The sequence below is a fragment of the Rhinopithecus bieti genome, unplaced genomic scaffold (assembly GCF_001698545.2).
Source record: "Rhinopithecus bieti isolate Rb0 unplaced genomic scaffold, ASM169854v2 scaffold_19723, whole genome shotgun sequence".
Classification (NCBI taxonomy): domain Eukaryota; kingdom Metazoa; phylum Chordata; class Mammalia; order Primates; family Cercopithecidae; genus Rhinopithecus; species Rhinopithecus bieti.
Genome location: NW_016809579.1, coordinates 1,304,617 through 1,329,483, shown reverse-complemented (window position 1 = coordinate 1,329,483; position 24,867 = coordinate 1,304,617). Strand labels below are relative to the sequence as shown.

The following is a 24,867-nucleotide window of genomic DNA, read 5'->3' as shown; positions in this document are numbered from 1 at the left end:
GGGTGAATAGGTGACGCCTGCGGCCCTTCCCACCCGACAGTAGGGTGGGGCAGGGTGGAAAAGGGGTGCGGTGGGCGAATGGAGAGGCAGTGGGGAGGTGGGGGACTGGCTGGGAGTGTGGGATGCGGTATTCTGGGATAACGGAGACGGCCAAGTCTGGACTCTGTCCTGGGCCTGTGCTTCTGGCGACCTCCCTTTTCCTCAGTTGGATGCGGGGTGCAGGGGCTGGTTCCAGGGTCCCCTGAGCTCAGGTCCTCGCCCCACCCCGCCCCGCTTGTCTAGAAAAGACGCCCCTGCCCTTGGCTGGGCAAATCTCTGGATTTACCTACTTCTGTAACCCCCTGGGCTGAAGAGACCCACTGCCCCGGGATTCTGTGAACTTACTGTCTGTCTGGAGTGCACGTTCCTCCCTGTTCCCGGGAGTCAGTTTTCCGCAACTTTCTGAGGCCCGCGCATGCTCCCCTCAACTCCCCGTGTTTCCGCTCTCCACGGAAATCCACACATTCACGCCCCTCCCCTCCCGAGAGTCTGCAGAGGACTCAGCCCTGCTTTCCCTACATCCAGGGCTGCTCCTTTTGTCGCCAGTCGCCAATACAGACCTGTTGACGGGTCACGCCTGGGAAGCGGGTGGGGTGTCCCGGAGGGGTGTGGAGGCGGCAGGCCCAGCTTTTGACTGCCGGGTAGCTGTGCCCTGAAGCCTCGCCGGAATCTCGCCTCTGGGACCAGCAGGGGGCACTGGAGTCAACAGGGACTGTTTGCAAAACCCACTTCCTCCCAGGCCCTCTAGGGGGACGGTCAAGCTTCTGCAGAGATGGGGAGGATCCGTTCCTGGTGAGGGGAGAGGGAGGGGCTAGGAGTCAAGCGGAAGGACCCCCCTGTTCAAGGCCATTCAAGGGACAGAACAGGCGAGGAATCTCTTTGGGTCTTTTGAATTGTTTTCTCGGTCAGGCCTGGAAAGTACTCAGCCTCCACAAACTGTGTTTTCCTGAAAGGGGTCGGGGGAACCCCAAATCTCCTGCCACAGGCTATGACGGCCATGGTGGCTAAGAGCAATAGGCAGTGTGGTGAGGCTGGCCGTCTTTTCGTGTCTCTGTCCTGCCGTTCCCCGAGGTATCGCCATGCCAGTGAACAGAGCTGCAGGTTCCCAGCTGCACTGATGAATGCACGAACAAAACGTAGGTCCATACAAAGGAAGTCATTACATTGATCCAGATTCGACCTGGGATTGTCGCATAAAACAGGGCTGATAAAAACCTTCGTGTTTTCTTTCACCTTGGAAATACTCAGCCTCCCCCTCTCTGCTTGAGGCATTCAGCAAAGGTTTGTCCTTGAGTGGCTGTGGATGTTCAAGGACTTATGATTTCTGACTTTATACATAGGGTGAAAACAAAAAACAAAACAAAAAAACCATTGTTTTAAAGTGGCCGTTGTAACTAATTACCTCAAGAAAGCAAACAGACTGGTACTGAAAGTTACACAGGCAGGCGGCTCCCTGGGAGGGTTGCCCAGGACTCCTTTTCTGAGACCTAAGCAGGGAGCAGCCAGAGGAGATTGAAGGGATGGAGTTCAGGGCATGGGAACAGGCTGCACACATCTTCACAGAGTAAGGTGTTTGTCTGGTTTGAGAAGGGAAAGAAACTGGGGCAGAGGGCTGATGAGAAGGCAGCAGATGGATAGTGCGAGATTGAAAAGGGGATCCATTTGAAGACCGGTCACCATTATTTATTTTTATCTTCTGATTGCTGTTGCTCTACTGAGATCCATGCATGGAGAACAAGTTGGGGAGTGGAGCAAATGTCAGGGAGGGGAGAGAAGTGAGTGAGTATGACCTCGATCCAGCCTCATAGGACAGAGTGTGGCCATGGAAGTCCACAGAGGAGGACAGATAGGGAGGAATCATGGCATAGCCAGGTTGCAGAGCAAGAGGGAGAGAGGAGAGAGGATTGTGGAGGATACCTGCAGAGTGCTGACTGTCAGTCAAGGCTGGTTCTTTCTTTTATGGCAATAGGTGTGTGAAAGTTGCTAAAATACACTCGCTTTTTGTTGACCCAAAGTAAAACCCTGAGGGTATGAAAGGGAAGGGCTCATGCTTACAAGGCTGAGATAAAAGCTGTTTCAGGAAACCGGACATGGTGGCTCAACCCTGTAATCCCAGCACTTTGGGAGGCCAAGGTTGGAGGATCCCCTGAGGTCAGGAATTCAAGACTAGCCTGAGTGATATAGCAAGACCCCATCTATATTTTTAAAAAGGGATGGCTGTCTCAGGACTTTCTGAAATAGCCCTGCAAGATATTCCAGTTTTAAGACCACAACAATTCGGATAAGATGCTTTTGAAAGAACATCTGCCCAGGAACAGCATCTCCACCAATGAACTGATGCCACCTGTGGTTTTGAGTCTCCATAACCAGTGAACTGTTTCCAAGCAACTTACTTAAACCTCTTTTTTTTGCCAATACAACCTTCCCTTTGCCCTCCCCTCTTCAGATGCATATGCGGCTTGCTGTAGCTGTGCATCTTAGGTTATAATGCTTTTTTCTTGTTTTGTAAATTTATTTTTATTTTTGTATTTATTTATTTTTTGAGACAGGATCTTGCTTTGTCACCCAGGCTGGAGTGTAGTACATAATCGTAGTTCACCACTGCCTCCAACTCTTGGGCTCAGACAATCCTCCCACCTCAGCCTCCTGAGTAGCTAAGACAGCAGGCAAGTGCCACTATGCCCAGCTAATTTATGTATTTACTTTATTAAAAATTTTTTTTTTTTTTTGTAGAGAGAGTCTCACTGTGTTGCCCAGGCTGGTCTTGAACTCCAGGCCTCGAGTGTTCCTCCCACTTCGACCTCCCAAAGTGCTGGGATTACAGGCATGAGCCACGGTGCCCAGCCTATAATTCTGTATTCTGATTCCTGAATAAATTCAACAAATTTGGAGGTGTTTTTTGTCTGATGGTTCCTTTTGGTAACAGTCGGAATGGGAGAGGAACAGTGTGAGGGCAAACAGGTGCTTTGCTGAGCTCTGGGTAGTTTTTTTGGATAAGACACACAAAATACAATAAGATGTCTGTAATGTTTGATTTTTTTCCAGGTTTCTTGAGGTATAATTGACAAATAAAAAGTGTGTGGATTCGAGGTGTACAATTCATATACATTGATCCACATATACCTTGTTTGATGATTAATCAAATTAGTTAACACATCTTTCACCACAGTAGTCAACGTGTGTGTGTGCGTGTGTGTGTACACTTAAGATATGCTCTCTTAGCAAATTTCAATTAATAATACGGCATTATTAACTATAGTTACTATGCTGTGTATTAGAGCCTCAGGACTTACCATCTTATAACTAAAATTTTGTAGCCTTTGACCACCATCTCTCATTCCTCCCACCCACAGCCCCTGGGAACTACCATTGTACTCTGCCTCTATGTGTTCCACTTTTTGTGTTTACTTTTTCCCTTTCCTTTAATTTTTTTTTGCATTTATTGTATTACCAAACAATGTCAAAAGAGTTCCACTTTTTAGATTCCACATATTATTAGCTCATACAGTATTTGTCTTTCTGCATCTGGCTTATTTCACTTAGCATAATTTCCTCCAGGTTCATTTGTATTGTTGCAAATGGCAAGATTCCCTTCTATTTAATGATTGATGATGTCTGTCTGCAATATTTGAAAATAATGCAGATCATATGAATGATTGCCTAATGTAATTCTTTTTTTTTTTTTTTTTTTTTTTTTTTTTTTTTTTTTTTTGAGACGGAGTCTCGCTCTGTCACCCAGGCTGGAGTGCAGTGACCGGATCCCAGCTCACTGCAAGCTCCACCTCCCGGGTTTACGCCATTCTCCTGCCTCAGCCTCCTGAGTAGCTGGGACTACAGGCGCCCGCCACGATGCCCGGCTAATTTTTTGTATGTTTTTTAGTAGAGACGGGGTTTCACCATGTTAGCCAGGATGGTCTCGATCTCCTGACCTTGTGATCCGCCCGTCTCAGCCTCCCAAAGTGCTGGGATTACAGGCTTGAGCCACCGCGCCCGGCCTTGTCTAATGTAATTCTATTCCTGTAAAATCGTGTATGACCATAACATTCACTCATTCATTGCTTCACGTTCTTTACAGTCATATGCCGTATTCCTGGGGCTCTACTAGGCCTGGAATGGGGAGTAGGAGTTACAAGGTTCCTGGGATATCAGTGATTCGTATTTGTGAACGTCTTAGATAAGTGGGTTAACATGTACGGAAAATGGTTACTAAAATGATAACACTTTATTATAAAATACTTTTCTATATTCTCTTGAACTTTTTTTTTTTTATCATTTATTTGTCTGCTTCAGTTGCCATAACAAAATATCACAGACTGGATGGATTAAACAACAGAAATTTATTTCTCACAGTTCTGGAGGCGGGGAAGTCCAAGATCAAGGTGCCAGCAAGGTAGGCGTCATTCTGAGGCATCTTCTCTTAGCTTATAAGCTGAGGCCATTTGGCGTTGTGCTCACGTGACCCCTTTGTGCGCATGTGTGGAGAGACAGTGTAGGTGTTTCTTCTTATAAGGATGCTGATAGTATCTGATGAGAACCCAACCCTTGTGACTTCACTTAATCTTAATTACTTCCTTAGAGGCCCCATCTCCACATATAGCCACAATGGGGGTTAGGGCTTCAACATACGAATTTGTGGCGGGGGGATGTGCACATTCAGTTCATAAACATATCATAATTTTTTTTTCCTTGACTGGCAATGAAAATAGAGGTATCTTCATTTTGGAAAGTGAGAGTCAACCTGTGCTGAATTAAAGTAATGACAAGAGATACTTTAAAAGACTGCAATGAGGGAAGCATGGGAGGGGTATGCATTTGACAGTCTGTTCTGCTCTGCTCCTGGAACTGAAAGAGGCTGAGTCAGGACTAACCTTTGCACGGGTGACATAGAGAACTGAGAGAGAAAATATGTATTTTCTATGACCACCTAAAATAAACCTGGAGTTGAAGGGGCCAGAAGTCTCAACCTAACCATTCTGGGAATAAAAATCATAGAGACCTTGCTGATTAATGGAAACACTTTGCCTTTCGATTTTCTAAGCAGGCGAATGCAAGGAGTTTGTGAACTTTACTGCTGTTTTAGTTTTCTTCAGGTGAAGACACTGACCGAAAAGACAAACCACGGGTCCAAGACAGAGTGGTCAAGTCAAGAAGAAACTCAGGCTGTGTAGTCCTGGTGCAAGGCTCCAGCGTGGGGCCACTCTGGCTGGCTGTGCTCCCATGACACTTAGTGCACACTGGCCTCCTGACTTAATAACATGTGCCTGAAATGGCCCCTGATTCCCAATCTGTTGCAGGATTCAGCAGATGCACAAGAGGCCACAGTGGAAGGTCTTGGAGAGAATTCAGAATGGCTTGCCTATGTTCCCATCACCATGTGTCCTAATGGGAGAATCACCACTTTGGAAAATTCTTTTGGAGGCCAGGCATGGTGGCTCATGCCTGTAATCTCAGTGCTTTGGGAGGCTAAGGCAGGCAGATCACCTGAGGTCAGGAGTTCGAGACTAGCCTGGGCAACATAGTGAAACCCCATCTCTAATAAGAATACAAAAATTAGCCTGGTGTGGTGGTACACACCTGTAGTCCCAGCTACCTGGGAGACTGAGGCAAGAGAATTGCTTGAACCTGGAAGGCAGAGGTTGCAGTGAGCCAAGACTGCACCACTGTACTCCAGCTTGGGCAACAGAGTGAGACTCTGTCTCAAAAAAAAAAAAAAAGAGAAAAATTCTTTTGTGGGTAGCTGTGAATGAGCTCAGAGGGAAAGGCAGGAGCCTTCAGGTAAGGAGCAGCATGATTCCACCCCCAGATTCAGGCCTCCTGGGTGTACAAAGGGCAGGAGGATCCTCCCCAGGTATGTGAGAGGAAGGGAAGATGAGGCGTTTGGGTCAGGGAACACACTAGAAATCCAGATGCTCACTGATGGATGGTGCTTGGCATCTCTGTGTTCTACCAATCCAGCCTCAAAGCAACTTTGGAAGAGGATTTATGCCCTCCACACCCTTCCAGCCTGGGCCAGGGCATCTGCACACTCCCCTGGGTGTAGGCCTCCAGGGCTTGGAGCAAAGGAAGAGCTAAGAATTGTCAGTGCTCAGGAGGCAGATTTTCAGGGAGGATGCTCTTGCATCTTAGGACATGGGAGGAGTTAAGAGAGCCTTGAGTGTCCTGTCCCAATGCTGGGGTCTCAGAAGGCAGCTCTGGGGCATCTCCACCATGGTCTGACTTCTGCTGCCTCAAACTTTTCACCCTCAGGGCAAGAGTCCTCAAGGAAGAGCACCTGGGCACCTGGGTTGACTCTTCCTCTCTCCTCTGCTGGTTCACCTGGGGTCATGCTCTGACCTAATCCCCGTCTGTATTTCTTTCTTCTCTCAGGGGCCTGACCTCAGCCTCGACTTAGCCTCCCTCAGTGTCTGAGACTTTGGGATAAACAGTCACCATCTTCTGCACTGGAAACAGCAGTGACCTTGAGGGTTCTAACCATATCTATTGGTACCTACAATCCCCAGGAACTGCCCCCACACTCCTGATTTATTATGTCCAGTCTCAACCCTTAGGGCTTGATTTTCAGTCTCTAGGTCTGGCAACACAGTTTTCCTGGCCATCTTTGTCCTCTAGACTGAAGATGGGCCTGACAGTCACTGTTTGTTCTGGGACAGCCATAGCATTTTACCCAGATGTGTTCCAAGTCCGTGGGGAACAGAGACCAAATCTGCCATGAGTGACCAGTGTCACGGGGCTTCACACCAGTCAGGCAGTCAGATGGTGGTGTTTGCTTTCATTTCTGCTCATAATCCCAAGGGTGTGGACACTTCAGGAATGGGACCCTATGCAACTCTCATTGCTCTTTATAATGATGTGGGAAAGAGAAACCATCTCCCAAGGTACTTGGCTTTGCAAAAATGAAAATAAAAACTCCCTCTTTCCTCTGTGCAGTAAATGACCTTTGAATGCAGACTTGGTCTCCCTCTTCAGTGGCAAGGTTGGAGGAAGAACAACAGCTTCTTATTGCACTTAGACAGCTCAGGGGCCACCTCATCTGAAGATGTCCATCAGTGTGAGCCCAGGTATTCCTGTACTCGATGATTGAGGTCTCGCTCTTTACCTCATCTCCACCTGTCTGACCAAAGTGACCAAGATGATTCAGGTTTTAGTTTTCTCTTGCTGTGTAACAAATTTCCATAAACCTAGCACCTTAAAAGAACGCCCATTTATGATCTCCCAGCTTTCCTGGATCAGAAGTGTGGGATCAGCTTAGCTGAGCCGTCTGTTCAGGGTCTTCCCAACCTGAAATCGGGGCATTGGCTTGGCTACATTTTCATCTGGAGGCTCAACTGGGGAAGAATCTGTTTCCAAACTTATTGGCAGAACTCACTTCCTTGCTGCTATATGACTGAAGCCAGGGTTTTCGGGGGCTATTTGCCGTCAGTGCCGTTAGTTCCTAGAGCTCCTAGAAGTCACTCGTAGCTCATTTACCATTTCATGTAACCTAATGAAAAGAGAGATATTTCATCACCTTTGCCGTATTTATTGGTTAGAAGCCAGTCACAGGTTCTTCTTGAATTCAAGTGAAGAGATTATGCAAGGATATGACTTATTTGGGGTAACCATAGGGTATATCCTCAGTAATTGTGTGCAGTGAGGACTAGGGGAGGAGATTCTAATTATACAGAGAAGACTTGTGCTTTCTGTTCAGAAGTTAAGAAGACATCCTTTACTTTTTAAGACACTGTTATTTTATTCATTGATTTTTAGTGGTGTTCTAGAAAGTAGATTTTCCAAGCGTAAACCACAATAATAAAATGACAGAGCTGATGACAGTTCAGATGCTATTAGATGGGTATGCAGATCTGGGTTTAGAGCCAAGGGATAGAGTAGTGTCTTTTGGTCTCCACTGTGGAGAGGCCCCTTGGGAAAACCTACCACCCCTATTTCTTCTCACTCCCTGCCTGGCCCCATGGTCTCTGGTTGGTCTGGCCTATCCTACTAAAAATACACTTCAGTAATGATACCTGTCTTGTGTTTCTCTACACTCTTTGTCTATTTGCAGTGGACAGCATACTGCATGCTGATATCAAAAATTATTCCAGCAAATTCAAAAATACGACAGTAAAAAGAAAAGACAGTTTTACAATGGAAGAGACAGAAATGAATGTTTGCACTTATAGTTGATTTAGCTGTTAAATCTAAGAGAACCAACTGAGAATGAGTACAGAGAGAAAGAGGTGGTTGCTGCATACTAACCATTACTAGTGTGAGATACCAGGGGAGCTAGGATGGCCTCCTCCTCCTCTTCCTCCTCCTCCTCCTCCTCCTTCTCCTGCCTCTCCTCTTTTTTCTTTTTTTGGTAAATATCTTTCCTAGATCAGTGGTTCTCAAACCTTTTGGTCTTATGACCTAATCATCTTCCAGAGGCCCTACCTCCAAATACCATTACATTAGGGGTTAGGTTTCAACATATGAATTTTGGGGGGACACGAATATTCAGTCTAGAATACTATTTTAAGAAAAGGAGGACAGAGAGGTCACATGATAGTGGCTTTTAAAAATTAGACGTGGACAGCTCTTGTTTTTGGAATATGTCAGTGTACTGTTGTGCAAAGCATCCTGGGAACAACACCTCAGAATGTTTCCTGTCTGTGCCTCAGTAAAACTTGAAGGCTGGTAGGGAAACCTGAGTCATGGCCTTCAGTGACATCCAGGTGCTAATTCCTGGGACCTGTGAATACTGCCTGTCTTCGTCCATTTTGCATTGCTGTAAAGGAATAACTGAGGCTGGGTAATTTATAAAGAAAGGTTTATTTGGCTCAGGGTTCTGCAGACTGTACAAGAAGCATGGTGTCCACATCTACTTCTGGTAAGGACCTCAGAAAGCTTTCAATTTGGTGGAAGGGGGAGGAGGCATCACATGGCAAGAGGCAGGACAAGAGGGAGAGGAGAGGTGCCAATTTCTTTAAACAACCATCTCTCTCATAGACGAACTCTCTGATCTCCACAGGGAGGGCACCAAGCTATTCATGAGGGATTTACCCCATGACCCCAAAACTTCCCACCTTCTTTTCTTTTCTCAACCTCTGGGAGCACAGAACACAACATAGGATTTGGAGGGGACAAATATCCAAGCTATATCGTTACCTTATATGACAAAAGGGGTTTTGAAGATGTAATTAAGGATCTTGAGGGAGACATTATAGTGGATTATCCAATGGGCCCTAAATGTAATCACAGGTGTCCTTTTAAGAGGGAAGCAGGGCTGGGCGTGGTGGCTCAAGCCTGTAATCCCAGCACTTTGGGAGGCCGAGACGGGTGGATCACGAGGTCAGGAGATCGAGACCATCCTGGCTAACACAGTGAAACCCTGTCTCTACTAAAAAATGCAAAAAAAAAAAAAAAAAAAAAAAAAAAAAAAAAAACTAGCTGGGCAAGGTGGCGGGAGCCTGTAGTCCCAGCTACTCGGGAGGCTGAGGCAGGAGAATGGCGTGAACCCGGGAGGCGGAGCTTGCAGTGAGCCGAGATCCGGCCACTGCACTCCAGCCTGGGTGACACAGCGAGACTCTGTCTCAAAAAAAAAAGAGGGAAGCAGAAGGAGATTTGAGGACAGAAAAGAAGGAGACCTGAACAGCTGTTGGATGATGCAGTTACAAGCCAAGGAATGCCAACAGTATCTAGCAGCTGGAAGAGTCAAGGAAACAGATTCTCCCCTGGGACCTCCAGAAGGAACCAGTCCTGCTGATAATTTTGTTTCAGTTCTGTAAGCCTTCTTTTAGACTTTAGATTCTCAGAACTGTAAGAAAACTAATTGCTGTTATTCTAAGCCCCTAAGTTTTTGACAACTTGTTACAGCAACAATGGGAATCTAATATAGCTAAGGTACCATACATTTTGACATCTTCTCTACATATGGTACCTTTCTGATTTGTACTGTGCAAGGATTCCTTGCCCTCTAACTGGTAAACCTTAGTATACAGGAAATTATTTTTGTACATGATGTAAACTGATTACATAGGAGAAACCATCCGTTTACTTCCTTTAGGAAGTACCTGGCACCTTCTAGCGCTTTCCCTTGTGGACCACAGATGATGGAGGCTGGGCCCTAATCCAGCACACACCTCCAGTCTGGTGGGCTTCTGGTCCAGTTATGTACCTACAGGTATTTTATTGATGTTATTCTTCCTGTGATGACACGCTGATTTCAAAGCATGCCTAAAACAAAAGACATGGGGTCTTTGAAGTCCCTTCCCCCAAATATCTGAGGCTTTTCCCCAATTGAGCAGCAGTTCACATGCTTGTAATTTTTAAATGTGTTAGGCATTTTATTGGAAATGCTTTATGTGCTTCACACTCCACAGGACTTTACTCCCAGCTCATTGATTGAAGAAAGTGAGATCTGCCATTTGCTGATGGGCCAATGTCAAGGCCAATGTCCCAGATCACCTGTCAGGACAAAAGTGTGATGCAGCCAGAAGTCAGCCCTCACCTGCAAATGCTGTCCTGAACTTGCCTACTCTGGAGGGATCTGCTCACCAGGCAGATTCCAGGTGATGCCCAAAGCACTCTCTAATAAAATTCTGTGTGCTCATCTCCGCCTTAACATCTGTTTCCAGGAGACCCAGCTTGTGACCATTGTTTCCAGGAAGATTACCAATTGTCTCTATTTGCCCTGGACCGAAGGTTTTCCCAGGACATAGATCTTTCAGTGCTAAAGCCAGGACAGTCCTGAGTTATCCTAGGACCAGGAATGTCTGAGAAAGGAGACACTGAGAGATGGGATTCTGGAGCAATGGAGACCCCAATATGCGGGAGTCAGAGGTAGGGGCGTGGGGGTAGATATGCGTATAGCCCCTACCATGGTGGAACAATGCAGTGTGTAAACTTTTTACTAGTGGTGAATAGGGATGATTTACCTATAGGAGGAAATGAAAAAGCAGGGCCATGAGTCAGACATTTGAGAGATATCGAGGGAACCTGCCCCCGATGGTTAATGTGGGTTCCTTTCTATTCCCTAAGCATCTTGGCTGGTTTGAGAAATAAAGGGAAAGAGTACAAGAGAGAGAAATTTAAAGTTGGGTTTCCGGGGGAGACATCACATGTTGGTAGGTTCCATGATGCTCCCTGAGCCGTAAAACCAGCACGTTTTTATTAGCGATTTTCAAAATGGGAGGGAGTGCACAAATAGGGTGTGGGTCACAGAGATCACATACTTCACAAGATGATAAAACATCACAAAGCAAGTGGAGGCAGGGTGAGATCACAAGACCACAGGATGGGGCAAAATTAAAATTGCTAATGAAGTTTCGGGCACTCATTGTCATTGATAACATCTTATCAGGAGACAGCGTTTGAGAGCAGACATCCTGTCTGACCAAAATTTGTTAGGTGGGAATTTTCTTGTCCTATTAAACCTGGGAGTGCTACAGGAAACTGGGGCTTATTTCATCCCTTTGGCTTCGACCGTAAAAGGCGGCCGCCTCAAGGGGGCCATCTGTAGACCTACCCTCAGGGTGCATTCTCTTTCTCAGGGATGTTCCTTGCTGAGAAAAATTCAGCGATATTTCTCCTATTTGCCTTTGAAAGAAGAAAAATATGGCTCTGTTCTGTCCGGCTCACTGGCAATCAGACTCCAAAGTCTTATCTCCCTTGTTCCCTGAAGATTGCTGTTATCCTGTTCTTTTTTCAAGGTGCCCAGATTTCATATTGTTCAAACACATGTTTGAACAATATGAAATTTGTGCAGTTAACACAATCATCACAGGGTCCTGAGGCGACATACATCCTCCTCAGTTTACGAAGATGACGGGATTAAGAGATTAAAGTAAAGACAGGCATAGGAAATCACAAGGGTGTTGATTGGGGAAGTGATAAGTGTCCATTAAATCTTCACAATTTATGTTCAGAGATTGCAGTAAAGACAGACGTAAGAAATTATAGAAGTATTAATTTGAGGAACTAATAAATGTCCATGAAATCTTCACAATTTGTGTTCTTCTGCCATGGCTTCAGGCGAGTCCCTCTGTTCGGGGTCCCTGACTTCCTGCAACAGAGAGATGTGAAGAAAACAGAATATTTTTTTTTTTTTTTTGAGATGGAGTCTTGCTCTGTAGCCCGGGCTGGAGTGCAGTGGCTGGATCTCAGCTCACTGCAAGCTCCGCCTCCCAGGTTTACGCCATTCTCCTGCCTCAGCCTCCCGAGTAACTGGAACTACAGGCGCCCACCACATAGCCTGGCTAGTTTTTTTGTATTTTTTTTAGTAGAGCCAGGGTTTCACCGTGTTAGCCAGGATGGTCTCGATCTCCTGACCTCGTGATCCACCCGTCTCGGCCTCCCAAAGTGCTGGGATTACAGGCTTGAGCCACCGTGCCCGGCCAGAAAACAGCATATTAAAGGAACCAATTCCACAGCTTCCTCTGTTAGAACAGTGTGGTAGCACTGACACTAAGTGTGATTGATGATTTGCAAAAGATAAAGGGCTGGAATGATTAATTAGCAATGAAAAACTAGAAGTTGTGGGGAAACAAGGCTCCAGCTCCATCCTCTTATGGTACCAGCTGGGCTCAAGAATTAATTGACATAAAACAGATTCGCAGGAGAAAAAGCATAAGAATTTACTTAATACAAGTTTCACATGGCACAGGAGCCCTCACAAGGAAATGAAGACCCAAAGAAGCAGTTAGAGTCAGTTATGTATATAATGAATTGGTCAAAGAATAGTCAGTTGTGAAGAAGCAACTAAAATATGTGAGAAAAAAAAGCTCCAGAATCTGGTGTATCTGGATAGGACTCCACTCTGATGACAGGTTTCTTGGGCCAAGGTTCCTTTGAGCCCCATCCAACTTCATCCCAGCTGCTGAGAAGAAAAAATCTTTTTGAGGCTTCTGGAATTTTCCCAGTCCACACTGATTTTGCTTAAAAGATAAAAGTTATTATAATAAGGTCTGTTCAGAAGTATCTCAGTTTTGATTTCTCATCCTTGAGGATAAGAATGTTGCTTTTCCTTCTAGCATAGGGAGGGACAGCGTTTTTCACATGGGACTTTTGTCTTCTGCTTTTAAGAAACAGAAAAGAGGGCAGAATGATCTTTTTGCAATTGGTGTTTTCAAGTGCCTTTTACTTAAATAGTCAATTTGCTAGACTGGTGTATTTTTAATTCCATCAGAGTGCAAGCCAAAAGCTTCCTGTTGGGCTGAAAAAAAAGCTTCCTTTTGGGCTGAAAAGCTTTTGGCTTGCACTCTTTCTCTGGGCATGAGCCTTCCCTACCCTCTCTTCTGCTTGGACAGAGGGCAGGGGAGACTGAGGCCCAGGGCTTAATCCTAAGTATAACAGACAATCAGGACCCTGACAGGGTAACACTGGGGTACTGAGTCACAGGATGAGGCCATCTGGAGTTATGTATATGAAAATCTTGATGTCCTTGAATTTTCTAAGCCTGCAGAAGTGGCCCTCCCTTACTCATTGAAGCCCATGTCTCCCTTCCTTTTGCTTGAAGATGACGCTGAGGCCTCTGACCTGTGAGATTATATTCACCAGCATAAGTGTCCCCCGAAATATGCCACCTTCTCCCATTAAGACCAATGGACCAATAACCAGAATTGAGTCACCAAGAAACCTGACAAGGAATGTGATAGACTTGCTGCAGAATTAAGGAGCTCCAGAACCAGCCAACACGTGCATTGGGCTTCAGGCAAGTGTGTACAGGGCTGGATTCTGAGGGTGCAAGATCAAAGTGCAAAACCTAAGATTCGACTGGGGAGGGTTTATCTGCTGGAAGCACTCTCCTGGGACGCAGGCTTTACCCTCCTAGCAAAGACATTGAGGCATTCTGCAAGCCTGCTGCAAGGATGGCCCTTAGAAGGACAGAAAAAGCAATGGTCCATACCAAGCAAGGTCATAATGCCAGACTTGCTGTGGCAGATGGTGGGAGAGGAATCAAAAGGTCCTGGGAGGCCAGGTGTGGTGGCTCACACCTGTAATCCTGGCACCTTGGGAGGCCACCATGGGAGAATGGCTTGAGAGTAGGAGTTTAAGACCAGCCTGGGCAATATAGTGAGACCCTGTCTGTACAAAAGATTAAAAAATATTAGTCAGGCATGGTGGCACATTCCTGTAGTCCCAGCTACTAGGGAGTCTGAGGTAGGAGGATTGCTTCAGCCTGGGGAGTTTAAGACTGCAGCGAGCTGTTCCAGCCTGGGCAACACAGTGAGACTGTGAAAAAAAAAAAAAAAGAAGGGGAGAGAGAGAAAGAGAGAAGGAAGGAAAGAAATAAGGAAAGAGAAAGGAAGGAAGGAGGGAAGGAAGGAAGGAAGGAAGGAAGGAAGGAAGGAAGGAAGGAAGGAAGGAATGAAGGAAAGGAAAGGAAAGGAAGGAAGGAGAGAGAAGGGTTCTGAGAGTGCTTAGCTGGAAAGGCAATACCAGGTACTCATGGACACCTCCCCAGGTGAGGGAATTCTCAGGAGGGCCTGGGGGCTGCAGTCTGTAACTGATTGATAAGCGGTGCACTGGTGAGAGAAACCTAGCATCCTTGAGAAACTCAGTGGGTAGTTCTTCTCTAGACCAGGCCAGTAGGGGAGGCTGGTAAGGGAGTTGATAGCAATAGGGATGGAAGGACCATGCCATCATAGTGTCACATTGTCAGGGCTTAAGCATAGGAGGCAGGTGTGTGGCAAAAGATGAAGTGGCAGCCAAGGCCCCTGACATTGAATGATGGAGTCAGTCAGTATATCATGGCACCTCTCACGGCAAGATGCACGAGCCACCAAGAAAGGGATGGCTTCTAATCTTTTTAGCTTATTATTTATTTATTTATTTTTTGTCGAGATGAGGGTCTCACTAGGCTATCCAGGGTGGTCTTGAACTCCTGGCCTCAAGTGATCCTCCTGCCTCAGCCTCCCAAATTGCTGGGATTACAGGTGTGAACCATAGCCTCTGGCCTAGCTTTTAATCTATATTTCAGAGGGAAGTAAGGAAGAGGGCCAAACCCCATTAACAAGTTTCTGAAAGAGTCCAACTTGCAATGTCCAGTCATTCCAGAGTAGGATTTTTACCCCAAGGATTAATTCCCTGTAGTTGCTGTGATAAATGAACAAACCATAAACTGAGTGGCTAAAAACAAAGACCTCTGAATGATTATACCTAATATCTTTGGAGGAGCCATTCAATCTACTATACATTGCTTCCAAGTCTTTGTAGAATACAAAAATCATGCATCATCCCATGGGCGGAAGACCTCACTCTAGGTTAGTGAACTACTCTGATTTGTGACTCCAAAGATGGACACTGGTGACAGCAAAAGGAGGACCCAGAATCTCATGTATTCAAACAGAACTCCACTCTCATGAGAGGTCCTTGGATCTAGACCCTTGGGTCAAGCTTCCTCTGAGCGTTGTCCCACTTTTTCCCACTTGCTGAGAAGGAAGATTCTTTATGTGGGCCCCGGAATAGCCCCAGCTCAGGCTTATCTCTTTCTCTTCCCTCCTGATGTTTTATTTCAAACATCTTGAGACTCTAAAAGGGTTTCTTTGTCTCATTTCTCTCCTCCAGTCCTACTACCAGGGTTGTCTTCAATTTATATCCAATATTTCTCTGACCTGGAACTGAGACCTACCTCCCAAGCAGCGACCTGTGGACTGGGGTCCCTGGGGCAAGCGAGTGGCCTTTAGCCTGGAGAACCTGAGTCAGCAGGCATGGCAGGTGACACATTCCATTCTGGGTGGAGGAACCAGGGAGGGAGCACTGCATAGATCACAAGGGTAAATGAGGGAGGGAGAAGGAGCAAACTTAGATTTGGGAGGGAAAGGGGGAAGGGTGCAGAGGAAGCAGAACACGGATGACTGGGCCTCCTTCAGTTGTTCTTGTGACTAGACCCTTCTATCTAAGCCACCAGGGGACAGCGAGGGTATGAGTTTGAGGACTCTAATAGTCCCAAGGTACTACTGGGGTTTATCCTACTTGTGGGAGGTCCCAAGAGCTTTGTTTTCTACAGGGACTCCAAAGGGGATGAACTTACAAGTCTTTTGTCTCCACTCAGTGCCTTCTCTGAACAGGTCAATAAACATCCCCAGGCCTCAGTCTCAGGCCACTGTAGGGGCTGAGGACAGTGAGACGGATGTGTGAGCATCCACCCTTCAGAGAGGTTGAATAGGAATGAGAGGTCCCCAGCCCCGCCTTTGGTCCTTGTGAAGGGAGATGTTGGGTATTTCCCAGGTAGGCTGGAATCCTCTCCTCACCCTCCCCACTCAGAGCGGGGATGAGTAAGTCCTCTGCTTTCTCCACAACCACAACTGTGTTTTTCAGGGAGGGATAAAGTGGGAAAGATCAGATCCCATGGCTCTTCCTCCTCTAAGTCATGGGATGACTGCAGAGAGTGAGCAAGAGGGTAAAAACACAGCACTGATTGTGACGTTTGCTAGAGGAACAGATCATTGCATCAAAACCTATTTCTAGCAAAGTTGTGGTGCATGCCTTTAATCCCAGCTACTAAGGAGGCTGAGGCTGGAGGATTGCTTGAGGCTGGGAGTTCAAGACCAGCGTGGGTAGCATAGTGAGAGCTCATCTCTAAGAAACAAAACAAAAAACCACATTTATCTAATTGTCTAATTGGGATCCACTATCAGACCTTTCTGGGAATCTTTTTTTCTAACATGTCTAAATGTGGCTTGGAGACTCTTTGGGTGAGGCTAATAGCTTAGCCTCCCTACTTAAGTTGTCTCCATTCATTCATTCATTCAACAAGCAGGTGTTATTGAGTCGATTGTTGGGTACATTTGTGTGTCCTCAGTAGGATCTAGGCATGCAAAAAATGAAGATATGATAATTCCAGTCAGAGGAAGAGCCTGTGCAAAGGCCCTGAGGTAGAGAGAACCTTGATAATTGAAAGAACAGAAAGAAATCCAGTGGAACTGGGGAAAGAGAGGAAGGAGATGAGAGGGGAGTTATAGGCAGCCAACAGATCATGTGCAGACAGATCACTTGAAAGCAGAGGCAAATGGCTGGATGTTTTCGTAAGTGAAAAGAGACTTTATTCAAAGATTTTCCATCATTTTTACATGAAGTGATTGATGTGTTAAATGAATGAAATTTAGCATTCATGTTGCGTGAAATTTATGGAAGAAAAATTGAAGTAGGCAGAGCGTTTTATGGCCTTTGTCTGGGCACAAGAGAGTGAAGCTTGTCCCAGGTAGAGTCATGGAGAGTGATTGGGAGATTCACCATTAGAGTTGGCAGGTTGGCTCTTGGATTGAATCTGGAACATGAAGGAAAGAAAGAGTTGTTGACTCCTGGAAGTTTGACTTGGTCAACAGCGTGGCTACTACTTTCTTTTATTGAGACAGAGACAGATGGGAGAGCAACAGGTTTGAGGGAAAAACATAAAGTGCTTTGTTTGGACTCATGAGGATTTTTTGGAGAAGACAGACAAGATGCAAGTAACAAGATGATGATGTCTGTAACATTTGGGTACAAAATGCAATTCATAAGCCTGAATGTATAATGTGATCCTATTTATGTAAAATCATATATGTTTAGTTACCTTAATTCAATTTATACATCACTAATTGTTTCCAGTAATATAAACCAAAGGTCTACTATATGCCAAATAATCTTTTATGGCTAGAGATAGAAAAATGAACAAAACTTACTATGTGTTCATCCTTATGGAAGATATATAATTCATATTTGTAAACATCACATTTAAGTACGGCAAGAAATCTAGAGGGATGGTTCCCAAAATGAAACAATAGTTTCATAGGTTTGTGAGAATTTAGGTGATATTTCTACTCAACTTTTATGTACACTTAAAATTTTTCCTATGATCAATCAAAAAAATTTTTTGGAGGCAGATTAGCAAGCTATTTATTTTGGAAAAGCAAGAGTTAATCTGAATTGGAGGGATGCTGAGAGTTCTAGAACTTCATAGAGAGAAAGAAAACTAAGTTGTGGGGTGGAGGTTACAACCTATCTTTTTTTCTTTTCTTTTCTTTCTTTTTTTTTTTGAGACAGGGTCTCCCTCTCTCACTGAGACTGAAGTGCAGTGGTATGATCTTGACTCACTGCAACCTCTGCCTCCCTGGTAGCTGGGACCACCACAGGCATGCACTACCATGCCCAGCTAATTTTTAAAAAATTTTGGTAGAGACAGAGTTTTGCCATGTTGCCCAGGCTGGTCTCAGACTCCTGGACTCAAGAGATCCGCCCACCTCGGCCTCCCAAAGTGCTGGGATTACAGACGTGAGCCACTGCGCCAGGCCGCTTATCACTTTAATGTCTAATGAGAGGCCCCTGGAGCTGGAACCCTTAGCCCCAGCCTGATCCCTGACCCTTCTCCCATGTCCTCAAATTCAGGAACTCACCTCTGGCTGTCCACTCAGTTGTTCTCAAGTCTGACTGTACTCTTTGTCCTTCATGAACTAGTCTTTCTTCCAAACCATTTTGATGAACTGATCAGTTTCTCCTCATCCCATTTTTCTCATTCAGCCTTCCTCTTGGGGTTGGTTTTATTTGCCATCTAACAATATTTCTGTAACCCTGAGCCTCTACAGCTGCCTCAGGTGCACTAACGCTGTGACCAGGCTGCCCTGGGACAAGCTAAGAGGTTCTGCCGGGGAGGGTCTGGGCCCCCTGGTGTGGCAGAAGGTGCATGCCATCCTGGAGGAAGCCAGAGGACCAAGGGCCAGGAGCCTGGGGGGGATTAGAAGGGACCAGGAGGCCTGGTCCTGAGCTGGGAGGGGAAGGAGTGTGAAGGGGCAGGAGCAGGACAGGGATTTCCAGCTCCACTCAGCTGCCTTCCTGGGGCTTGGGCTCCTCTATCTGAGGCCACCAGGGGGCGGCGAGGGCCTGGATTTGGGGAAGCGAATGGCTGTGGTTTAACCAGGGAGTGTATGGAGTTCCATGGACTGCTTCCTCCTGAGACCCTTCTAAGGGAGAAGCTGGGAGTGGAGCGTCCAAAATATGTTGCGTCCCAATATGTTAGTTTCTAGAAAGGCTAATAAATGGCCTCAGCCCCCAGCCTCAGAGCACTGCATAGGAAGGGGACAGAGATATTTGAGGGTCATTCTAACTGAAGGAACCTAGAAGGTACCGAATGGGAATAAACAGTTCCCAGCTCTGCCTTTGGTCCCTGGGAAACAGAGCGCCTGGATCACTCCACAGTGGTCATCTGGGATCTGGTGGAGATCTCTTCCTTGGTTCTGTTCCCTGAGTCTTATTCTATTTTGGATCAGATCCATGCACGTGCAGCTCAGAGTTGAGCCGAAGATTTCATAAGGAATTTACAGGGTTTTTTTCCCTCAAACTTATTTCTCTCCAGTCTGCCCATTATTTATGGTTCCCCGGACCTTCCCTTTTGGTCTTCTGGTGAAAAAACTGTGACTTTAGTTACCCTGCACTGCTGCGCACTTCCTGCAACTGAGTCTGTGTCCAATCAAACACCAAGAGGACAGAGAATAACAAAGGTAAGGGGATTAAGTGCAACTTTCTTGGAAATCAGTTCCGAAGATGAGGAAAGAAAGTCCCCACAGTCTCCACTGTCCCAGCTGTCACCACGAAGAATTTCCTGGAGGCTGGATCTTGTAGAATGGAGAGAAGAACAAACACAAGAAAAGGGAAATGCGGACATTTCAAATTTGCCCTGAGCACTAGGGGTCTCCTTTCTCATCTACAAGCCAGAACAGTGGAGCTTCTTCTGGAACTTTTGTGGCCGCACACTGGTACCCCTTCCAGGTGTCAGGCTGCCCTGAGTGCAGGCCAGGGGACACTGGGGGAAAATGGGAAGCTCTCTGCTTGTTTGATGTTACTAAAAGTGCTGGTATCTCCCCTAGTCTGCCTCCAATGATTGGGTTTTCCAAGTAATCAAATTGATGCTCCAAGGATTCTGTCCCAGGTTTTATAGCTGGGTTTGGAGAAAAGGTGGTATATGCCACTGCATCCTAAATGGAACCTGAAAACAATAATAATATTTTAAACATGAAAATTAAATCAATCTTGAATCACAGGCCATGGAAAACATCAAAAGATGAAAGAGTTTTAAAAATGACTTGAAGAAAGAAACAGGGAGAAATGTTTTCACAATGGTTCTATGTTTATTCTATTTATCTTTTTAAATTTAAATTTAAAATAGAGATGAGGTCTCACTATGCGAGGCCAGGCTGGTCTCAAAGTCCTGGGCTTAAGCAATCCACCCACCTCAGTCCCCCAAGGTGAAGGATTACAGTCATGAGCCACCACACCCAGCCTCTGTGTTTCTTATGTGCTCCTTGATTAAGAAAAGTTGTTTTTTGTTTTCTTGAGACAGAGTTTCACTCTTGTTGCCCAGGCTGCAGTGTAATGGTGCAATCTTGGCTCACTGCAACCTCCGCCTCTCAGGTTCAAGCGATTCTTCTGCCTCAGCCTCCCAAGTAGCTGGGATTACAGGTGTGCACCACCACGCCTGGCTAATTTTTTGTATTTAGTAGAGATGGGATTTCACCATGTTGGTCAGGCTGGTCTGGAACTCTTGACCTCAGGTGATCCACCTGCCTCAGCCTCCCAGAGTGCTGGGATTACAGGGGTGAGCCACAATGCCTGGCCTAAAAGTTGGTTTTATTGTGGCTTGTGGATATAGTGAGATGGAAGAAAACCTAGAAAGCAAAAAGAACACTTCTTTGTAATATGAGGAAAAAAATCAAAGATAAAGTTGAATGAAATATATATATACAGTTTTTTACAGTCTTGCTGTCCTTCTCTGTCACCTAGGCTGGAGTGCAGTGGCCTAATCTTGGCTCACTGCAACCTCTGCCTCCTGGGTTCAAGTGATTCTCCTGCCTCAGGCTCCCGAGTAGCTGGGATTATAGGCACACACCACCATGCCTGGCTAATTTTTGTATTTTTAGTATAGTTGGAGTTTTGCCATGTTGGCCAGGCCGGTCTTGAACTCCTGGCCTCAAGCGATCCTCCTACCTCCATCTCCCAAACTGCTGGGATAACAGGAGTGAGCTACCACGCCTGGTCTGAAATCTTTAGATAAGTATGAAGTCTATAATAAAATAAGTGGTTTTACTAGGCTAGAAATGACCCATTTTAGAAGCTTTCATTCTCCACCTCACACTCATCTCTCTACAGATCCCCTGCATGGGCAGTGGGTGGACCCTGTGGTCTTCAATTCTCAGGCTGAGAACCAGAGGCTGAAAAGGACAAGTCACCTGCTCATGAGTGGGAAGGGCAGGATTGGGAGCATCGGACTGTGGCCCCGGCCATTGCTCCTTGTTTCCTCCACAGGGCCCCTCCCACGTGTGTCCCTGAATGCTCCATGACCTAGAATGACTGATGTGCTCAAGGGATTTGATGCTGCAGATGCTTCGGCATGAAGGGTGGGGGTGGGGATGGGAAAAGGCTGCAGCTGAAGAGATGGGAGACCAACAACACAGAGCAGTGGTTTCCATGGACTGAGCAGCCCCGTTTCCTCACAGTGTAGAGAGGCTGGAGGTGCGTGCCAAGCAGAGGGCACCATGGAGTGGCCCAGGCAGGTAGGGTCACAGAGACACAGACACCGCACAGCAGAGACACTGAAGGCCAGGAGCTCACTCAGATGAGGGACTTCAGCAGATCTTTCTCTCTTGAGGAAATCAGGTGCAAAGGAATCAAGTTCCTACCATCAGAATAGAAAACAAGTTTTAATCTCCTCAGCTGAGCCCTGCTGTCCGGGGAAGCAGAAGTCCCTGAGCCCAGGCCCAGGTGAGGGTGGGGTGAGGAGAGGAGCTGAGATTTGCAAGGAGGCCCCGCCCTGCTCTGAGGCAGAGGGGTAAGACAGGGCTGGTGGCAGGCCCAGTGCTGGGGTCTCAGGAGGCAGCGCTCTCAGGACATCTCCACCATGGCCTGGGCTCTGCTCCTCCTCACCCTCCTCATTCAGAGCACAGGTGACACCTCCATGGAAGGGGCCTTGGGGACCTCTGGGCTGATCCTTGGTCTTCTGCTCCTCAGACTCATCTGGGCCCAGCACTGACTCAGCAGAGTGTATTTCTCCCTCTTTCCAGGGTCCTGGGCCCAGTCTGTTCTGACTCAGCCTCACTCAGTGTCCGGGTCTCCTGGACAATCGGTCACCATCTCCTGCACTGGAACCAGTAGTGACGTTGTCTCCTGACAAGCAGAGACCTTGTCTCCTGGTGCCAGCAGCACCCAGGCACAGCCCCCAGACTCGTGATTTACCATGTCAGTAATTGGCCCTCAACGGCCCCTGATCACTTCTCTGGCTCCAAGTCTGGCAACATGGCCCCCATGACCATCTCTGGGCTCCAGGCTGAGAGCAAGGCTGATTATTACTGCAGCTCATATGCAGGCTGCAACACTTTACACAGTGGTGCGAGTTCATGGGTAATGAGATGGAAACCTGCCCTGGGCTCTCAGGCTTTCTCTCGCTATGAAGGTGCTTCCTTACTCTGTGCAGAAGGGGGCTTCATGCAACATGGCCTTGAGAATTTAGTCCACTCTCAGCCCCTCTCCCTTCCCACAGTGAAATGCAAAAGAAACATGCTCTCTGGTTAATTGTCTAGGGACAACGGCAGCTTCTTCTTTTTCTGTGTGATATGGTTCCGGATGGCGACTCTTTCCAATTTTTCAATGGCAGGGACAGAGCAACAGGAACTGGCTGCTCAGTACCATTTCTGCAGTTTTCAATGAAACCCTCACATTGAATTCCTCCATCTCCCTCACTGTGCTGACTGGCCTGGGTCAGTGCTCCAGAAATAACGTCTTACTCAACTCTATATCCACCACACTCTAATAAGGATGGCTGTCTTTGCAGGGTTATTTATACCTCTGCAGGTCTCTTCCTAAAGCAACAGCAACTGAGAGAAGAGCCGAAGATGTTGGGAGACTGAGCACAAAAGTAAAGGATTTTATTGATTTGTTTTCTTTTTTTAATTTTGTATTTATTTATTTGTTTATTTATTTATGTATTTTGATACAGAGTTTTGTTCTTGTTGCCCAGGTTGGAGTGCAGTGGTGCAATCTCAGCTCACTGCAACCTCTGCCTCCCGGGTTTGAGCGATTCTCCTGCCTCAGCCTCCTGAGTAGCTGGGATTACAGACATGTGCCACCATGCCCGGCTAATCTAGAGATGGGGTTTCACCATGCTGGCCAGGCTGGTCTTGAACTCCTGACCTCAGGTGATGCACCCACCTCGGCCTCCCAAAGTGCTGGGATTACAGACATGAGATACCATGCCCAGCCTTGTTTTTATTTTTTAGGTTCCTTTGTCTTTGACCCAATATCTAGCTATGGGGGCTTAGCCAGGGCACATTTGAATGATTGTCTCTGTTCTCTGTGAGAATGGCCCCTCCTAGCAGATCACTGAACCTCTGTCCTGGAAACAGCCCTGAACATAGACTGTCTTCCTGTTAGGATGGGCTCTTTCCTAAATGATCCACAGGGAAGCTTATTTGATGGATGAGTCTCCTGCTCCTCAAAGACTCTATGGGTAGTTTATTTTCAAGGTGAGCCAAATCTGTTTCTAGCTGGAATCCCATTTAATCTCATAACCATGAGAATTAATTTTTTAAACCTGCAGGGTGTTCTCTAGCCATTTTTTATTTTCTTTGATTTTGTGAGCCACTTTTAAATTATAATCATCATTAAACCTTAAAACATATAAACTTCAATTAAGCAGATTATATATTTTATTTTATTTTTTGAGACAGAGTCGTGCTCTGTTGCCCAGGCTGGAGTGCAGTGTCACGATCTCGGCACACTGCAACCTCTGACTCCCGGGTTCAAGTGATTTTCATGCCTCAGCCTGCCGAGTAGCTGAGATTACAGGCATGTGCCATCACGCCTAGCTAATTTTTGCATTTTTAGTAGACTGGGTTTCACCATGTTGATCAGGCTGGTCTCGAACTCCTGACTTCGTGATCCACCCGCCTCGGCCTCCCAAAGTGCTAGGATTACAGGCGTGAGCCATCGAGACCGACCACATATTTTTAAAAAGTACATTGGTTATTATCCAAGTACCTTTGGGCTGCTATAACACAATACCTTAAACTGGTGGCTTATAAAAACAGAAATGTATTTCTTACACTCGTGGAGGCTGCGAAGTGTTAAGATCAATGTGCTGGCAGATTTGGTGTCTAATGACTGTCTACTTCCTCATAAAGGCCATTTTCTCATTGTGTCCTTGGAACTGAGGACAAAGCAGCTTCTGGTAAAGATCAGATGTCTGTTACTTGCAGGAAAATCTCTCTTCACAGTGATCTGGGCTACTGGCTCCAATACACCCACCCGGATGGATTTCTGAGCTGGTCATTGACCATTACCATTTTAATATTATCTCAAATTATAGACATTATCTCAATATTGTTTAATATAATATAGCACATAAATGTTTAAAGCATGCATACTGAAACAAGGGTCTTATATTCAAAACTATCATTTCCCCAATCACCCATCTCCTTGTCCACCAAGCCCCAATGCCGCCACTTAGCTCATTGCTCCTTTGGCTTCACTTTCTGGTGCTTTTGCAAGTATCTGTCGTGTGTTACAAACAAGAACACCAAATAGTCCCCTAAGAACATTCACCTCCATAGAATCCCTATCCTGTTTCCTGAGTGGACGTTTCCATTTTTAATCTGGCAAAGACCAATCAGCCCTGATTCGTGTTTTTAACCCATATCCATCTCTTTCTAGAAAAACACACTAGGTTAAGCATCTCTCTGTGGGTGGGGGAGCCTCATGAAGGCACACAGCTCTGAGCTGAGGTGGCCTCAATGTGCACGATGGAGCAAGACAAAGAAAAGTCCCATGTCCTGTGTGATAGACAGACAGGAACTGATGTGCGGTCTCCAGAGCTGATGCCCTTAGTCTAATCCTGACTCTGGTCCT

General features: G+C 46.2%; 1 protein-coding gene, 1 long non-coding RNA gene and 1 gene segment (V, D, J or C); 2 read left to right on the top strand and 1 right to left on the bottom strand.

Annotated features, from left to right (window-relative positions):
* Nucleotides 1-780, bottom strand: part of LOC108540625 (melanoma antigen preferentially expressed in tumors) — a 12,395-nt gene extending 11,615 nt beyond the window's left edge. For 2 of the 5 annotated variants that reach the window (XM_017889763.1, XM_017889765.1), the window contains exon 1: nucleotides 600-780. The gene's annotated coding sequence lies outside the window, so the exon portion shown is untranslated. Of the gene's footprint in view, nucleotides 1-384; nucleotides 475-599 lie in introns of those variants that run through there. The other 3 variants (XM_017889764.1, XM_017889766.1, XM_017889768.1) reach the window with 2 other exon arrangements.
* The window catches only part of LOC108540636 (Ig lambda chain V-I region BL2-like), a 574,188-nt gene that overhangs the window by 207,467 nt on the left and 341,854 nt on the right, over nucleotides 1-24,867 (top strand).
* On the top strand, nucleotides 4,392-13,702 carry LOC108540655 (uncharacterized). Of its 2 annotated transcripts, none has more exons than XR_001888722.1 (6): nucleotides 4,392-4,429; nucleotides 6,406-6,522; nucleotides 6,967-7,097; nucleotides 10,064-10,180; nucleotides 10,380-10,839; nucleotides 13,514-13,702. It is a non-coding gene; the product is annotated as an uncharacterized LOC108540655 (long non-coding RNA). The 2 variants fall into 2 exon arrangements; XR_001888721.1 differs by lacking the exon at nucleotides 4,392-4,429 and adding an exon at nucleotides 5,126-5,367.